General features: G+C 35.7%; 1 protein-coding gene across 3 annotated transcripts in view; it reads left to right on the top strand.

Moving 5' to 3' along the window:
* Nucleotides 1–14,001, top strand: part of NKAIN3 (sodium/potassium transporting ATPase interacting 3) — a 332,338-nt gene that overhangs the window by 176,936 nt on the left and 141,401 nt on the right. The gene's annotated exons all lie outside the window — the stretch shown is intronic.

The raw sequence follows: 14,001 nt of genomic DNA, 5'->3' as shown, positions 1-14,001 counted from the left end.
AACATAGTACACTAATATATACTAATGTGTGCAAAGTGAGAAAATTAAAGCAATTATTTTGGCTTAATTAGCATCATAATTAGCTCTACGGTATAGCCTGTTACAAGAAGTGTATGAACAAAGTTGGCAGCATCTATAGATCAGCAAAAATAAGTTCTAAAATTAAGAAAAAATAAATGAAAGTAAAATCTGTATGGAAAATTAGTGGGGAGGGTGGAAAGTAGAGTAGAATTCCTTAGTCTAAGAAAAGACTGAATGTAAAGCCTGAAAAATCTACTCAACTGTTAACAATTCTTATGTGGAAGATCAGTTGTTTTCATATCTGATGGGAAGAGAGTCAAGAAATAATTTGCTGAACATGTAGAAGACTTGCTTGAAATTTTAAGGGAAGACTTCTGGTAATAAATAAACTGAGTAGGATCTAGTGCTGCTACAAAGCTCCATCACTGGATGTGAAGTAAAGGAATATTGATCCAGGATGATCTAGAGCACTCTTCTGCCCAGCTATTTTTAATCTTTAGAAATTAGCCTCTGTTAAGCTAAAATTCCAAGTTAATGTCCATGGTAATTTTTTGAGTGGGAGTGCTAAATTTGAAAAAATGAGTGGAAGTTGAAAGTGTAATTCCTCATCTTTAATCAGCTGATTAGACTGTCATTGTAACTGTGGCTGGAATGACATTCCAATTGAGGAACTTGAGGTGGCTCTGGCTTTTCCCTTCAGAGCACGTGTGTGTGGACACAGAAGATGAGGAAGCCCAATGGAGGCTGCAAGGTGGCTGATAGCAGTTCTTGAGCATGTACGATGGGATTTTAGTTTTCAGCTATGTGACACCAAGTGGGAAGCAAAGCTGTTATTGCTCTTCAGTCCTGGCAGACACTAGGCATATGAAACACAGAAGACTCGCTTTCTTTGTGTTCTGTTGATGGATTATTAATTGAACACAAATCACTGCCATTCACAGTAAAATATTCTTCAATAAAGAAAATGTGATAGTGGTAATAGTAAATTTCTTCCTTGTTGGATGTGGTGCCATACTGTCGTGCACAACTCAGCTGAAAATTTCTTCCCACACACCTTTGACTTATATTAACTGCTCTTGATCAATATCTCTCTTAGGCCTTGAGAGAGACTACATATCCAGTATTCTTATTATTCTCTTAGCCTACATGTTTCTATATATGTCCATTTTTTCTGTATGTTCTGTATGTTACAGGTGATATCATTACTTGCTACTAGCTGTAATACGCATAGTAATGGAATACACTAAAACAGGGGATGAATGTAGCTGTAGGCAATCTCCAACTTCTAGACATTACACATGACTAGTTTAATGACAGTAGTTAATTATAATCTTTTCTTAGTTCTAATAAAACTCATTTTGCAGAAATTACACCTGATGAAAGGAAAGTTTTCATTTCCTTAAAATTTGCTCCTTCTTGCTTCTTCCTCATTTCCTCTTAAATCCTCTAGGGTTTGTAGAATTATTGTTTTTAAAATTATGTTCCAGAATCTTCTCAGATATGGGGAAATTAGAAATGCTAATTGAGCACCATTTAAGTCAATAGATGAAAACTAATATAAAGGAAAAGAAAACCAGGCCCAATAAAAGTTACAATGCTTGACTCATGCAATCCACTTGAATTCAGTCTTCACTCTTTCTTTGAACTAGCTCTCAAAAGTAACAGCAAATAAGCATTCTGTAGAAACAGTTGCTTTTTCCTTTAAATTACTATTATTATTTTGCCCTTTCTTACAATAAAGTTTCCACTAAAATGTGTTTGCTAAAATGTAAAGTTCTAATATGACTTCTTTCATGCAAGTTGCTCCTCCCATCCTGCCGCTTTCTCACAATTAGGAGAAATAACATCCAGGTTCAGTTGTATTTAATATTTTTCTGTAATCTGTTTTAACAGCAAACTTTGGAGTTTTTAATTACTTTGGCAGTAAACCTGGAATCCAATTTACTGCAATTTTATGCAGTGTAATGTTGAACAGAAACAGCATTTCAGAGCTTCAAAATAATAGCTTCAGTCTTGGCTGATATTAGGTACTGTTAATCATAAATTCAATATATTGGTGGTGTGCCTTTCAAAAATATTTATAAACAGTATTTTCTGGTGCTCTGTTAGGCTGACCTCAGTACCACATGCAATTTCTGCTGGCGCATATGGTTCAGAAGACAGTGAGAGTTTTTATTAAGAGTAGGAATACTATCAGTCATGAACTGTGAATTCATAATAGCGACACTATGTAAAAGTGCATTACATTCTATTAACACTAGAAACCCCCCCAAAAAAGAGTATCTGCACATCTAAGCTGTTAATTTTAATATAAAACTAAGGGAATTGTAAACTGCTTCAGGTAACTTAATGTGTACTTAAAAAAAAAAAAAAAAAGCCAGATTAACTGAAACATTTTGGTCTGTTGGTATTCTAGTATTGAAAGAAGTACACATTCTTCCAATTCAAAATTTTGAGCAGTCAGCTGGCCTCAAAGACTTGTATTTTAGTTGAAGAGACTTTGTAGATGATTTTTTATGTTCCAAATTTCACATAACCTAAGCCTTTTTTTTTTCTTTTTCTTTTTTTCAGTCTGTTTCAGTTTACTGTGTTAAGTTTTAACGAAATACATGCTCATTCTTAAAGGACAATTATCACACATCTAGCTTGATAGCATTACTGAAGCATAAGGTCAATCTGCAAAAATACATGTGAAGCAAATGGGACACAGATAAATGCCACAGAAACTGCAAAATGTGTCATTCTGATGTTAATTAGTTTGTTTAGGTGATACGATCACATTGCAGAAAAACTTAATCAGGAGTACATTCCAGATGGTGCAGAAATTGAATTTCATATCCTTTCAAGTGACATTTACAGTGATTCATTAAAATATGTTTTTAAAATGAAATTAATGTTATTTTTTAACATCTTGAAGCTAAACTCTAAGGCTGATATTTGGAAGAGGCCACCATTCTTCATTAATTTAACTAACTGAGATGGTATTGGTGGTGTTTTTTTTTTGTTTTTTTTTTGTTTTTTGTTTTTTGTTTTTTTTTTTTTTTTTGAACAATAAGCCATTTAAATCCATAGTTGATTGGCTTTTGGAATGATAAATGTGATATACATTGCTAGATAACTGCTACAAAAATAAACTTATTAATATAAACATTGCATTCACATTTGTTTCAGTTCACTAGCTTAGACTTTCAGATACTTCTAGGATTTTGAAGTTAAAAAGTTTTCTGATTGTATACAAATGGTTAGGTCATGGCCTGAGCCAGTAATTGAGCACCTGGTGAAGGGGCACAGGAGCCTTGGGAGCACAGGTGTAAGCAATTCTACTGCATGACCAGAAGGAGTGGCCCCAGGATCCACCCCCTTTCTAACGTCATTTAAGGGCTGGCAGACAGAGGGAAAACATTGCTACTGGAGTTTGCATCCTTTTGGGAGTTTCTTGTGATAACTGATCCATGGGAAGGAGGTAAGCTGTTCCTTTATTATTACTGAATTGTGGCTACTACGTTTCTTCTGAAAACTGGTCAGTAGCGTTTATAAGAAGTGTGAAAATGTGTGTTATTTCAGAGAGAGAAGGCAACTAGATTGCGAAAGAACATTTGGATATGACAAAGAAATAAAGATGTTGTCATTGCCTGAAATGGGTCCTTTGGTGCAGAAAGACGTGTTGTGATGTCTATTAATGCCAGGAGATTAAATAACTGAATACCTATATTGTAACTGTGCTTTAACAAAATCTGAAAAGGAGTTGAGTATGTAGAACAAAAAGATAAGAATGAGGAGTCAGAATGTATGAGGGCAGGAGGGATCATCTAGTAAGTTCAGTCAAGTATTTAGTCTTATTCTTATCAGGATAATGAAGTATATATGTATGTTTTTTCCTGCTCTTCAGTGCTTACTTGTGAATTTTCTATGGTGTTGAAATCTTTTCATATTTCATGACTTTGTTTTTTGGTATCCTGTATCTTCAGCAAATGCTGTGACTTTTCTGTTGTCTGTCTACCAGTTCATTTTTCACTGCCCCTGTTCTAGTTAACCTAGAAGATGCTAATGGTGCTGAGTATTTGCCACAGGGGGTAGTCAATTCAGCCACAGGGGATAGTCAATTCAAATTCTCCACCCTATTGCATTGATTCTCTTCTTTGTGGAAAGAAGAGAACCTTATCTGAGTCATGGCTTGCTTGTGAGGCAGTGTGGTAATTCTGTCTGTGTGTAAGAGTAAACCTAGGTTTGATTGCTCTGGATATTATTTTATGTAATTATTGAGACTATTCTGTGTTCATTATTATGCTATTAATGTATGGAAAGGCAAAATTGTGGAAACGCATTTAAATCTTTATTTTTCAGATGTGATGCTATTCTAACAAAATCTGTATGAAATATTTTCATTATTTCATTAATCCAATCTTATATTAGGCATTAGATTGGCCATTGTCTGTCCAGCAACTTCTAATGGCTGACGTGACTAACTGATGTGTATAGATTTTGATGGTTCTGTATGGCAATGTGCTTATATTAGTGGTAGCACTGGCTCTATTTATTACCAGCTGAGGTTAAATTTATTTTTTTTACTGATATTTTCTATACGTTATTTTCCATTTGTAAATTAATTTTTACAGTATTATTTCTTATGTTGGTCAAGTAAGGAGTTCTTTGTAAGGAAGCCTGTCATCTAGTAAACACTTGCATTCAGATGATAGTTTTAAGATCTCTTTTGTAGGGAATTTTGCACTGATTCATAAAGGTCTTTTTCCATTTGAAGACAATACTTGCTAGGAACAGACTGTAATTTTATGTCTTCCTTAATTTATGCATAAGGCAGTCTAAGACCTTGATGGAAGTACAGAGGACAGCAAATCTAAAAATGTTCTTCCTATGCTTAATTGGATTTACCATGCTTAAAACTCTCATGCATCTTACGAAACCTCATAACTGTGAAAATTCAGAGTATTGGTTAGATATACATGTTAACATGGACCTATGTTTGACCAGGAGGAGAAACAGTCAATCTTTCATCATCACCAGATGTTATCTAGAGGACTATATTTGTAGCATTTGTGAACCCTGCTTAACTTAAGAGAAGGCAAAGGGGTAGTTCAAGACTTAACTTTGTGTAGGTGTATATACAATTAACTAAGTTGATATTACTGATTACTCTGAATCTGTATATCAAGTCAGAGATTTCATGGTTCTTTAGGATTTTCTAGGTTCTCAACACTAGATGTGGATATTCTTGAACTTTTTGAATTAACAGCTGCCTAAAATGGCATTACTCTATGGGTCAGGTATAGGCATTTTTCCTTTGGGCTTTTTGAATGGAAGGTTAATCCTGATGGGCCCACCAGGACCTGGCTTTCACAAGATTTTTTCAAAAAGTGCAAAAAAGTGTTTTTTCCTTAGCTCCCATTGAGTGGTTCTTAGTAGGGTCCTTATCCCAATATTCATTTCTGTTGAAGGCTTCAGCAATCAGAGAAAACTGGTTAGCTCAAAATTATACCTTGAATAAGCCTCAAATGTATTTCATAGAAGTCTGTAGCAGTCCTTTCTGTTGTGGATTGCTTGGCATTTATATTGAGTTAACTTGTTAATTAGATGGTGGCTTTTGATCAGGTAAATCACCAGAAGTAGTCTCTTAATCTATGCGGTTCAATACTTGGTTTATCTCTTACATCTGATATCTGTGTAATAATGCATTTAGATTCCATAAGAAGTTTCTTGTCTAGAGTACGCTCCCTTTCTGTTGTAGAATCACCTTTCTGGCTTTTCTCTTCCTTTTCCAGCTGTCCTTCAGGGAAGTTCTTGAGGCATGTTGATGATGTGACTGAGGTTTATTATTAATGAGTGTGAGCATTCCTTTGAGTTCTTCAGCTTGGATTAATGAGGAAAGAGTGCATTAATCCCAGCATGGATTTGTCGGACCTCCTGCCCTTTGCTTTGCTATGAGATTTATTGTCAGTGGCTTTCTTACACTAGGAATAATGCTGAGTCTGTTTTGACATATTCAATCAAATGGGGAGAGAGGCTTTGGAAGAGTCACAGTGCTGGAAATGGTGATTGCCTGAGGCTTCCTTTCAAGGCCAACCACTACTTATCAATATGATCGTCTTTATTATAGTAGCATTGTGTATTGGATTCTCTCTGTGTTTCTTAAGAGAGCATGTAGAAGACCTTTTCAGAAGTGTTTCGGATGTTTTAGAAGAGCTCTTGCTTTGCAGGTGGAGAATATAATACATCTGTCAGGCTTTTGTTCCATGACTTTTCTCTGCATGCTTAGAAACAGCATTTTCTTTTTTTTTTTAATCTGTATTTCCCCCACACTTTGGAGATCCTGATATTCAGGTTTGATTTGCAAGGTTTTGCTGAAGAGTTTCCTTGTTTCTGTTTTGTTTGAATGTTTGGACATCTTTTGTGCTGGGACTGAACTTTCTAGGCTGGCTGCTGAACCTCCTCTGTTTATTGCTGTGCTGTGAGGAGTATAGGTGTTATTTCTAAGACCCAGATTATTTCTTGCTGCAGATATAACATAATTGATTCATTTTTACCTTTATTTTCTGGGAATTATGGATGATATTTTCACTTCTCATCTATGTTTCTACTCCATTCAATAAGTTTACTTCGTTTGATCGAAGTGATGAACTGCTGGCCAAATTTCTCATGGCCTATATTGGCAGGGCAGATGACTTTCCTTCTGAGGCATCACATCCTGACTAAATTAATGCTGCTTTTTACCTCTTCCTGAGGCATTCTCAAGCGTACCTTACTTTTTCCACTTGAGAGATGGGCTGTTGAATAAAAGACTGCATTCAGTGGGGAAAAAACAATGCATGTCCAGCTATAGAGAAACTGATTTTCATTAGATTTTTGTCTCAAATATACTTGTACATTGTTTAACTTCAGAGTAACTCATGCTGTTTTGGGACTATTTTCATATACTCCATGCCTACTTTGAATTGCAGCGATATTTTGCTTCAAGGCATCTTGTGTCCTTTTGTCAATTTTTTCCCCCCATGGAATACTGTTTTTTGTATTGTTATATGCTGTACAGTTGTAGACATGGTGCATCCCCCCCGCACATTAGCATAGTCAAAGGAAATTACTTTGTGAAAGCTAGTGATAAGTCTTAGTAATTATTCTTCGCATATTGATATTTTTAGCTATATTAGGCTTAATTTGTATATACTTATTTACTCTTATGAATCAGCTTATTATCTGATGATACTTAGAAAATATCTTCAATTCTGATTTTTAAACAGTGATTTCCTATAAAAAAAATTAAATCGTGTGCTATCATGTTCTTTGGGAACTTCTTGTATCACTCTGCAATACACTAATATTTGTAAAAATGACTTCACCTTAAAATATGCTTGGGATGCTTATTTACCTAGTTTTAATATATAAAATAACTATTTAGTTTTAAAGTATTCCTTAGGACTCAAGGGAACAGTATGGAGCTGTGTCAGTGATGGCTCAACTTGGGTATTACGAAAGATTCTTCACCAGAGTGTAGTCAGGCAAGTGGAACAGGTTCTCAGTGTCACAGCACTGAGCGTTCTGGAAGTGAAGAAATGCTCTTGGGCACAGGATTTGAATGTTGGATGGTGCTGTGTGGAGCTAGGAGTTGGACTTGATGGTCTTTGTAGGTACATTCAACTTGGGGTGTTCTATGATTCTAGGCAGAATCTTTCTCTCTTATGAAATCCTGAGATCATGTTTTACAACTGTAATTAGGCACCTTGCTTAAGCAGGTCAGGATCATATTAACTTCTTCCAAATGGTTTATTCTCCAGGATTCAGTTTTCAAGTCTGTTGCACAACTAGCATTCCCTGCTTTCTAGCTATAACACTTTGCTTTTGCCTGTAATTTAACAGATTTTTTTTTGTTGATCCCAGTTTACCAGGTAGTCCAGATGGCCCAGTACAGCTGCCTGTCTCTTCCCTATCTACTCTCCTTCCTCTATTTGTGTCATCTGCAAGTATATCCACTCCAAGCAGTGATTTTTAATATTTACTTCTAGATCACTAATGAAAATATTGAATAAAATCAGACTTCAGTGCCAGGAGAGTCCTGCTAGAGAGACTCTTCAACTGTGATTTTTTTTCTCCATTGACAGCTATGTTAATTAGCCGGACCTCAATCTGTTTAATTTTCAATCCATTAAAAATGTGCTTCCTTGTTTTTTGTTTTTTTTTTTTTCAGTAAGATTGTTTTTGAGTGCCTTTTAGAGGTCTGAGAAAATAATTTTCTTGCACCTGCTTATATCAACTCAAATTTTAAATTCTTGAGGCAGTGAAACCAAGTTCATTTAACAAGTTCCAGTATCTTCTGAAATCTGGGTGACTGATATTTACCAGTTTTCAAACACTTGATTTTTGTCATTCTTTACTCAATTTATTTGAGACTGCTAGGTTATCTTTGAACTGTTGCATGTATATATATTTGGAACCTTACAGAAGTCTTGCAGTGTTCTCATGCTTTTCTAAAAATTCTCTACATTCATTTATTTTGACAACCAATTTATGTCTGCAAATCCAGAGATGAGGACATAATGATTTATAAATTTATACAACCAATCTAAACCACTTAATTTAGGAATTACTTTTCTTCTTTCTGTTCTTTATTAAAGTTCATACATAGTTAAAGATGTCTGCCTTTTCTGTCTCTTGAAAAGAAAGATTGTAGTTTTTCTGTAGGGTATATATCATATATATCACCTTTATAATTCTTCTTATATCTCCTGTTTCAAATTAATCTTAATTAGCTGCTTCTGATAGTCTTAACAGTATCATCGTAGATTTTACCTGATATATATCTTTCTTCCCCATTAAATTTTCTCCATTATATGTCCTCTAATTTATATCAACTTGAATCTTTATTTTTACTCTGGCTGTTGCTGAGGAACAGACTGATACAGTGAGAGAGTTTGTGTTGCTGAAAACTCTTGTATCCATTAATTGAGCAAACTTCCACGAAGAACAAATCCTTTGTGGTTAAATTCTTGCGTATTTGGCCCATTGCAGAGGAAATAATAGCTGAAAGATGGAACAGTAGAAAAAAAAAAACTGCCACCATAGAAGGAAAAGTTGCTGCAACTTATTTCTTGCTTGATTTTTCTGTTTTTTCTGATTTTTCTGAACCAGGATACCCGTAGACTTATCAGTGCCTGAAACTCCAGGCAGTAGTCACCTAGGGCCTCTTCAGCCCTTCTCCCATACTGTTCAGTGCTTTGGACATCCTTTGATTCTCACAGAATGGTGTAACAAAATACTTTTTCCCTTGCTGAGAAGTCTTCCCTGTATTGTTAATATGCACACCCTCTCCATCTGCTTCATATAGGCAATTAGGTTAGCATACCCAAAAGGTTGTTAAAACCTAAAGCACTTCAGCAGTGGGTAAAAATTAGTAATTATTGTCCTATAACATGGTGTGGTCCAACTATTTATATGCTTTCTTTTACAGCTTCAGTTGAGCAGAACACAACTGTCTTTAAATGCATGACTAATCTCATTAAACTCAATAAAATTACTTAAATGCTTACAAATGCTTACTGTGCATTTAAGTAGTTTGCTAAGTCAGCGTTAAAATAAGAAGCAATCCATAGACTTCTCCATTTGTCAAGTATTAAAGTTTAGGAAAGGGAGAAGGCTTTAATATAACATCTGGGGGGAAAAAAAAAAAACACTGAATATTCCTTAGGTAAGAGGTTCTTTATTCATGCAGTAAAGTTGAAATGCAATGATGTAATATAATATGTAGTGACGTACTAGGTAAATGTTGGTATGTGGATCTATCTGAATTATTCTATGTTGTAATGTTCATAACATAACAATATCCTTGTGGTAGTATCAGTTAACAGCATTTTCAAGTAATCTAGGTTGCATTTACTTGTATTGATCTTGTATATATTACTGTGGCACCTCTTCTGTTGTGCTTGTGCTTTATTTATTCTTCCAGTATTTATTAAGTGAACTAAAAGGAGGGGTGGGGAGAGAACTGGCGTCAGGAAAAGTCAGGGAAGCATGAGTATTAGTACAAAATTTGTGTTAACGGTTTTATCTTTTTAAACTCTGTTTTATCTGCCTATTTCTGAAATACTCATTGTTTTTAGAAAACAATGTAACTTCATAAAATAAAAGGAAATTTAAGCCATTCTTAAGACCCTAAAAGGACTCAAAGACAGAAAGCATTAGATTTCTTGTAAAAGGCTGCATTATCTATTTTTATGCTCTGCATCTTGTACTGTAAAGGGTCATACATTACAATTTGTTTAGTCATAATGCTGGAACAGGCTGTCTATACAGGTTGTGGAGTCTTTTTCTGGAGGCATTCAAGACCTCTCTGGACACCTTCCTGTGTGTCTTGCTGTAGGGAACTTGACTTTGTAGGGGATTGGATTTGATCTCTTGAAGTCCCTTCCAACCCCTACAATTTCCAGTATTTAAAAAGAGATGATAAAAAGGAGGAGAATCAACTTTTTTACTCAGGTAGATAGTGATAGGACAAGGGGGAGTAGTTTTAAGCTCAAGGAGGAAAGACTTAGATGTTGGGGGAAGCTCTTCACAGAGAGAGGTGCTGGAACAGAGCATCTACAGTCTCACTGGGCAGCCTGTTCCTGGAGGTGTTCAAGACCAGGTTGGATGGGACCCTAGGCAGCCTGGTCTTGTACCAGAAGTGGAGATTGGTGCCCCTGTCATTGGAGGGCAGTTGGAACTTGATGATCCTTGGGGTCTCTTCCAACACTAGCCATTCCATGGTTCTGTGATAGCTTCAAGACTGTGAATGTTGTAATAAATGATGTTTCTCACGTGGCTTATCATTTAATTTAGTATCTGTATTTTGAGTCTCATGTTCCTTTATTTAGTGTTTTGCCAAATGTAAAATAAATTTGTGCATGAAATAAGTGATATTAAATATCTTGCAAGATCGTGTTCTGCCTTTCTAACAAACTTATCACTCCCTTTTGCTTGTAAATCCACTTGTATTAATAGGTTATTTTGTCAGTCCTTGAGTTAGTATTCAAGTTCTTCTGTGGAGGAAAAGAAACACAGAAGTTTATGAGTTGTGCTCTGATAAAGAGAAGTTATTATATAACTACAAATAGTACTGAAAACAAAAACAGCATACTTTCCTGCTCCTTATGTATAGACTCAAGGTAAATGCTGTCTTTAGGAGGAAGAAAACAATCTTGTTTTGTGAATATTTCATTTCTGAGCAATTCTGTTAAATAGACCATACTTCTTACCCTTGTGAATGGGGATGGTGTAGCCCAACCATATTCAGCTACCAGTGCAAAATTTTGTTTACCATGAAGCACTGTCCACTAACCCAGCTGTTCACCCTGAGCTATTTAGCTGTCCTCTACGTATCTTTCATCTCTTGGTTTCTGAACAGCCATTGCTTGGATATTTGACTCATGAAAGACAACCATAACGTGTATTGTTTATTTGTTCCTCCCTGGGTTTCTCTGCCTCTTCTAAAAAGGAATATGGATGCTGTGGTGTTCTGAATTACCACAATGAAATGCTACTACTCAGAGGTAATTGAAAACACCCAAAAACATTGTTTATAGTTATTTGGTGTCTGAAAAAATTGGTCACTTAGGCTTGATGTATGGGACCCAAAGTGTGTTATGGATCTATGGTATTTGGGTAGACTTTGTCTTACATTTGAGAAGCAGAAGTCAAGTGTAAGATTTATATTTATCCAGCAAAGAGGCATACAAGTTGCTAAAATCAATGACTCTCGAAATTGCCCTACCATTGAATGATGTGTGAATAATTTAAGACTGTTTTGTTAAATGTGCAGAAGTCAAGTTACCCTTGCAGTGATACTCATGGTAGATCGCCAACGATTTAATGTGTTTCTGAAAACCACAGGCAGCAATTTACGGAAAAGATTAGACCTGTTACTGTACACATGTGACACTTTCTTGATTTAAACTGTCATTCTGAGAAGCTGTTAACTGGCAGACAGAGTTTAGGATGAGGTTATAAAGTTTAGTGAGAGACTCCTAGCAGCTAAGGTTGAGCTCTGTTTCTGCTTGGTAATGTAGACCTTCTACCACAACTGAAATACGCATGCAAGCAAATTAAGAGTTTTCAAGGGAAGTTATACGTGATCTTTTTAGACATTTGTGTATTGCAGTACTGTATAGTTTTGTGTTTATGAGATGTAAAACATCAGCACAGTAATGCGTTTCCAAAATACCTTCTTATTTTGAGGTATGTCAGAAATCCTGTTTTTAAGTGCTACAGATGGCAGACAATACAGCAGTGTGCATCTGCTTCATCACTTTGTCCGATCTCTTTAACTGATGTTTATCAGAGTTGTTTATGAAGGTGATCTGTTCATGTCAGGGTATCACACTGAGCTGAAAGGAGGATATCCACTGTTAGTTCAATTACCCACCAGAACTAAAGTCCTCAAAGAGGAATTTCATTTAGTGCTGTTTACCTGGAAAGTAATTTGAACAGTAAGAGTCAAAGACAGGAAACCAATAAAATAAAAAATGATCTTAAACACTGGAGGACATATTAAAAGACCACTGTGAAAAGGTGCACTGTAACTTAGGTGTTTAAGACTTTGGAAAATAGTGAGATATTGTCATACATAAAAAGAAATGAAGCAGAAGACTGGGATCTGAACTATGTGTACGAGGGCATTGGAAGAGAAGCACTAGAGTAAGTTCTATTGAACTGTGCAAGCGAGGAGTTCCCAAGGGCAGATGAGCACTTGTGGTACAGGCATGTAACAAGCAACAATGGAAAATGCCCTGCAACCTTTGTTGTAAAACTGCCGAGGTGTAGTTTAGTTGTTGGTAATCTAGGTGATGCCTGAGAGGTTACTACTCCTATTTCCAGCCAAAGTGGTAAAAAGTTTCAGCTAGTCATCACCTCAGAGAACGTCTTAGTTTCTGGCAGGGGATTGAAGTTTGTATCTATACAATGAATGGATATTGCTACTATATTATAACAGTGAATTGAATGTTTAGTATACATATTAATATTAGTACCTATAGGTTAGATATCAGCCTGGCGTTCCTATATCACCTTCAGTCATGCCAGGTATTGTTGCCTATGGAAAAACTTATTTAACCAAACTCTTCATGAAAATAAATAAAATAGAAGAGGCAGGTAAATACAGCAAAGGACAAGGATGAAATCAATACCTTTCCCCTTACACTTGAACAGCTTTGCAGGAAGGCAATACTAATTCTATAAGATTGTAATGAAATATCCCAGTATCTGCTATTCTGTGCAGTACAAGTACATTCGCAGGAATATCCAGCAGAAGATGAGGGGAGAAAATGAGCTGAATTATCCTTCAGTAAACAAAAGTATAGTTTCAGAGGGGACCTGGTTTATTCTTTGTGCTGGACTACATAGGGTGTTGAAAAATGGCAGTTAACATCTGGGGACATAATTACTCAGCCAGTATTTTGGTCATTGTTCTCTTAAAAATCTAGGAGGAAATCTCAGAATTATTTACAAGACAAAACTTTGTAGCAAAAATGTCTTACTGGGACATGTTTCTTATTTTCATGTTTTTTATTTATAATTCAGTTCCTATGCCTGGAATATTGGAGATACAGTAAAAAATGTTTTGGATATATAAATATATATACATGCATATGAACAGAGACACATTTATCAACTTGCTTTAATAAAACTTGTCTTTTGAGTTTCTGTAAGGTGGGCTCATGGCCCATGTAGTTCTTTCCTGTGATGGTATGTTGGTTGGTCTTCCCACACAGGATCCTGTCAGTGAGAAGTGGTAGAGAATGCACAGTGCTGCTGCTGTGAAATCTCCTGCCTCAAACTTAAGTACATGAATTTACCTCACTGAGGGGAGGCTAATATGAGATACACGAGGAGTTCAGCAGTGCTGCATTGTGGATAAGCCCTAAAATAAGCAAGGAAAAAGTAAACTGCTGTCTTAAAATCACTGATTTCCTTGTTTCAAATAGCATGCTCTGAATTAGTATC

The sequence above is a fragment of the Lagopus muta genome, chromosome 3 (genome assembly GCF_023343835.1).
Source record: "Lagopus muta isolate bLagMut1 chromosome 3, bLagMut1 primary, whole genome shotgun sequence".
Classification (NCBI taxonomy): domain Eukaryota; kingdom Metazoa; phylum Chordata; class Aves; order Galliformes; family Phasianidae; genus Lagopus; species Lagopus muta.
The sequence above is the reverse complement of the archived record's forward strand: the minus strand, read 5'-3'. Positions and strand labels throughout refer to the sequence as shown.